Raw genomic sequence first — 5,671 nt, 5'->3', positions numbered from 1 at the left:
TCTTGAACTTAGACTCCCATAAAGTCAACATCATAGAATCTTGAAATTAACACAAATTTGGAAATAAATCGTTCTTATTCATATTATAATCACAAAATATGTAAAAATATTTAAAATCATAAATTAAAGGTTATATTATACTTATTTTATCAATTAATATCCATAAATTTATGTATTTTAATATGAAATATTATTGAAATATGACATTTATCAATGTGTTTAATATTATTTAGCATGCTCGTTTATTTTGAGCATTGTCTTACCAAGTGTGTATGAGTGAGTGAGTAAGTGAATAGAGAGAAAAATAAAAAGATAAGTTACTTAGTGATATTTATATCCATCAAAACTTTAATTGAGGTCAGTCTAGTGCTTTTAGACATGTAATTAATTACGAGTCTTAACAAATTTGTGATCATCTTGACCTTAATTTACAAGATTTTCTTGTTAGTAGTCATTTAATGATCCATTATTAGGATTTAGTTCTTGAGAGATGGTTAAAACATTCCTTATTCAAGACATTTGAACATAGTTACTATTGACCGGGATAGTGAGTCTTATTTTAAATACAACCACTCTTTATTAAAACTAAGTATTGTTTTTATAGCAATCAATCTTGCTAAGAGTTTCATAAGGATGGGAGTGATCAATATCAAAGAGCTTTCCCACTAGTTATAGAAATAATGTCTTAGGGTGAATACAAAATTTTGTTACTCTACTAGTTTGTTGTTTGAACACAAACCGTGTAATAAAGGCGTGACGCTAACACAACCAACAGAGTGACTAGGCCAGAAAGAAAAATAGCTGCTACAATTGCAATTAGAATGGATACTGCAAGGGATTTTCTATTCTTGGACTCCGTGTGGGAATTTGGGTTGTTCTGTTCAGTATTTATTAGATTAGTTCCAAAATATTCAACATTAACATTGTGACTGAATTTTGGGATTTCACCAGACAGAGGATTGTTAGAAAGTATCAACCGAGTCAAAGACTGAATGTTAGTAAGATAATCAGGAATTTGACCAGAAAAGCTGTTATTTGAGAGATCCAAGACTTCCAGGTTACTCAAACCACCAAAACTGCTAGGAATAGGACCACTAAAGAGGTTGCTACTTAGATTCAATGAAACCAGCAGATCCAATGGCATGTTTGGAATCACACCTCTTAGGTGGTTTTCCCCAAGTTGGAGTACTAAAAGACGCCTCAAGTTGCCAATGGATGTCGGTATGGAACCACTAAGATTGTTGCCTTGCAAGTACATGAAATTAAGCTTGCTTAACTTTGTAATCTCAGATGGAATTGATCCACCCAGAGAATTCCGGCTCAAATTCAGGGTTAACAACTTAGGAAGTTGGCCAATTTGAGTTGGGATAGTTCCATTAAGACTGTTAAATTGGAGCTGCAACACCTGGAGTTTGGTAAGATTACCAAGCTGTTGTGGCAATACACCACTCAACCGATTCTGAGCTAAATTCAACAATGCCAAACTTGATGGAAGAGGCCCAAGCACAAGCCCACATGCAAGCCCACCAAAGGGTAGATTTGGGCCAACCATAGAGTTATGGCCAAGAGGATCCAAGAAGACGTTCTTTTACATGTTCAAATGCCATAAACTCTAGTGTAGAGTAGACTTTAATTTCTTGTCAAAATTAGCATAGGAACTTTATTTGTAATTTTCTTAGAATTAATTTTGGCACCTAAAACACCAACCTAGGTAAACTTAGAGTTTCTAAAAAAACCTCTAAATTTACCAAGGCCGGTCTAGAAAGCCCATGGAGGGGGTGAACATATAAACTAGACACACCCCTCCCCATGTGCTCATTTGTGCACCCATGTGCTTCACATTTACATTTCATTTGGCTAGCATTAGGGTTGCATTATGGTCCTCCTTAGCCTATAAAAGGAGGAGCCTACACCTTGTATTTTCAAGTTTAATTGAGTATTGTTATGCTGCCCATTTTGTGCACTAGCTATACTTCTCCTAGAAATCTAGGCTATAAACTTCAATTCCTTCACCTTTCTCCCTTGAGCTGGCCAAACCTCTCAAACCCATACTCATCATGCACCTTCAAAGCCAACACAACTCCTAGGAGGGCTTTGTTTCACTCACCCATTGCTTCCGCATCATCTTTCACTACTTTGATTCAAAAAGAACACATGAAACGCCATCAAAACTCTTGCAAGAACCCAACTCAGCTGGTATCGATCCTGTTAAGATATTGTTATCCAGCTCCAAGTATGTCAAATTATGAATTCCTACAAAAGCATCTGAAGGAATGTTTCCACTCAGCTGATTGCTCCCAAGCCTCAACCTGAACAAGTTTGGGGAAACTTTCCTAGGAAAAGACCCATTTAACATATTATTGGACAAATATACAACCAGCAACTGTGATGGAGATAAAAGGTCTTCTGGAATGGCTCCATACAGATTATTATAACTAAGATCCAAACTCGTGAGATATTTTGTGATCCCAGAAGGTATAGAACCTGTGAAACTGTTCTCACTTGCTGCAAATCTTGAAAGTTTGGTGATGTTCACTAGTGAACTTGGAATTTCACCAGTGAGGTTATTAGTGGAAAGGATCAAAGTTTCCAATTTAGAAAGTTTCCCAATATTAATAGGAATAGACTGTGAAAGTTTATTGTTCTTAAGATCAATCCAAGTCAAGTTTTCATAACTCAATAATTCATCAGGGATTTTGCCATCAAAGCTATTGTCAGAAAGCAGAAGGTGCTCCAAAACCATGGACTTTCCCAATTTGGTAGGAAGAGACCCACTGAATCCATTGAAAGTAAGATTCAAACTTTTGAGGCTAAACAACCCATCTATCTCCAAACCAATATTCCCTCCCATCACATTGAAAGACATGTCCAGGGATTCCAATGCCTCAAAGCCATGAAAAGTAGGTAAAACACCTTCTAACTTGTTAACACTGAAATTCAAGAGCTTCAACCCCTTTATCTTTCCACACTCAGTGATGAAACCATCAGGGATTGAGCTCAGACGGTTTTTGGAGACATCAAGATGCTCCAAAGTTTCAATTTTGCAAACAAGAGGAAGAAAGTCAGAAGAAGGGAGTGAAAAACCAGATAAAGAAATCCCTACTACAGAGGAGTTTGCAGGGCACAACTCACTCCCTTCCATGCACATGGGTCTGAGCCACTCCAGGGAATAGTGGGAGTAAGATTCTTTGAGAGATTGTTCATGGCTTCTGTTTGGTTTTGTGGTAGCAGGGACAACACCATGGGACAGAAACAAAAGAGGAACAAAACAGCAAGGAAAGATGTTGAAGGGTAGTCATACCTGCCCATGTTCTTAGCAGTGAGTTTTGAAGTGTGATTATCCTTTATATGTGTATATGTATCGGGGGGGTGTGAATGAGTATTTTATTTGAATTGGATTGAGGATGAAGAGAACATGATGGAGAATAGAAGAAGAAGAAGAAGAGAATGTTGGGAAATGTGTGCAGGAGAATATAAAGATATGTTTGGAGTAGAAGGAAGGTTGGTGGAAGGAGAGTGAGAACAAGTATGGTAAAAGTGTCTGAGATTGGAGTTGACTGACATTGCAGGTCTTTCACTGCACCAAGACTTGTCTGACATAACATTTGCACTCAGTCAACAATGAATGAACCATGATTCATGTCACTGCCCTTTCTAACACCATCCAATTTTTTCTTTTAAAATGCATCTTATATTATTATATAATTTTTTTGTCAGATGCATCTTATATTATTAGTACTGAATCAAACTTATATAATTAAGTGTTGTGTAAAAAAATCAAGACTTTCTTATAAGACTAACACCTGATTTTACATGTTTTTTAATTTTTTATTTTCATTCTAATTGTTAATATATCTTCTCTACGCTATACTTATAAGAATGGATAATGTGAATATAAAAGTATTCTGACACTTATCTCAGTAACACTTAATATATACACATAATAAATAAATAAATAATATTTACTTTCATAAATATTAACTTATTTATAATAATATTTTAAGAGGCTTTTATTTTATTTAATGAATTAATTAATATGATATAATATATATGTACATAACCGACATTATCTTGACACAAAGTAATATAAGTTTATAAATGTTCTGAATTTAGTTTTAGGTTAGATTGGAATGTTTGATAAATTTTAATTAAATTTTAGTAGTATTTTTTAACTAAATATTAACTTTGTATTTATTTTTTAATTGGAATTTACGATGGTGAGAATATTAGAAAAACCTATTTAAACATTTTTAATTTAGTAGAAAGAAGAATATGTTCATACCGGTTGACTTGGATTGCCTCCGTACGCCTGCGACGATCACACACCCAATTATCTCTGCCTTCGTTTGTACCTTCCTTCGATCAAGCACCTGAAAATGCAAAGACAAATGGCGCTCTAGAGGCCGTTTGCACTCTGACGCTCAAGTCAAGCACAGCTCGAAGCTCAAGCCTCACCAGTTCCAGGTCACTGACCTGGTGATGCGGAAGGCCCACCCATATCAGTTAGAGAACAAGTTGTCCCCCAAGTGGACTGACCCTTTCAGGATAACAGAGGCCCTTGGGAATGGGGCATACAGGCTTGAGATGCTGGAGGGAGGCGCGATTCCTCGTACATGGAATGCGACCAACCTCAAGTTTTATTTCAATTGAACTCTAGCATTGTACATAATTCTTAGGGGATGCTTTTTTTTCCTTATAAGGGTTTTTTAATGAGGTCACCCAATAAATTTCGATTGAAGTATCTTCTCGAATGTTTGTACACTACAGTTGTGAAGTTGTTTACTTGCGTTAGAGGTCTCGGGAGCGGGAAAGGTATGTTCGCAGAGAGCACCTCCCCCTCGAGTGAGAGCGCTAAGGTTGAACGAAATGGTTCACCAGAGAAATCCTCCTTTGCCTTTGAGCGAAGATGAGGTCATACACAAATTGTCCCCTTGCGTTAGAGGTCTCGAAGAAGAGAAAGGTAGCTTCGCAAAGAACGCCTTCCCTTCAAGTGAGAACGCCAAGGCCGAACGAAACAGTTCACCAAAGAAATCCTCCTTTGCCTTTGAGCGAAGATGAGGTCAGTTATGAACCGTTCGCTTGGGTTAGAAGTCTCGAAAGTGGGAAAGGTAGGTTCACGGAGAACACCTCCCCCTCGAGTGAGAACACCAAGAACGAACAAATATGGTTCACCAGCGAAATCCTCTTTCGCCTTTGAGTGGGGATGAGGTCAGTTATAAGTTGTCCCTTGGGTTAGAAGTCTCGAGAGTGGAAAAGGTAGGTTCGCAGAGAACACCTCCCCCCTCGAGTGAGAACGCCAAGGCTAAACAGCCCAGATCATAGTTAAATCCTCCCCTAACTTTAAGCAAGGGTGCAAGCAGTTCAGAACCTTTCCCATGGGTTAGTTCGGAACCTTCTCCCCAAACCCGTGGTGGACAGGTAGGGAACAGACACTAATTTTTCCTTGGGCCAAGAGGCTCGAAGCGGGATAGCGCACCTCCCTCTCGAGCAAGAACGTCGAGGCGAGGACAGCACGACTCGCCAACGACGTCAGTAAAGCACCTCCTTGATCAGTAAGATAGGAGCAAGGTCAGTTAGAAGGTCTCTCTCTTCCTTGCCTTATGAGGCAGGTTCGGAGGGCGACTCTCAGAGTTTCCCTCACCTTGGTGTAAGAGGGTGAACCCAGTTACAG

The 5,671-nt window shown here is 38.3% G+C and overlaps 1 pseudogene; it reads right to left on the bottom strand.

The window, feature by feature from the left end:
* Nucleotides 1–379: 379 nt before the first annotated feature.
* Nucleotides 380–3,566, bottom strand: LOC137837421 (uncharacterized; annotated as a pseudogene).
* Nucleotides 3,567–5,671: the final 2,105 nt, after the last annotated feature.

This window comes from Phaseolus vulgaris, chromosome 4 (genome assembly GCF_051622355.1).
Source record: "Phaseolus vulgaris cultivar YP4 chromosome 4, ASM5162235v1, whole genome shotgun sequence".
Classification (NCBI taxonomy): Eukaryota; Viridiplantae; Streptophyta; class Magnoliopsida; order Fabales; family Fabaceae; genus Phaseolus; species Phaseolus vulgaris.
The sequence above is the reverse complement of the archived record's forward strand: the minus strand, read 5'-3'. Positions and strand labels throughout refer to the sequence as shown.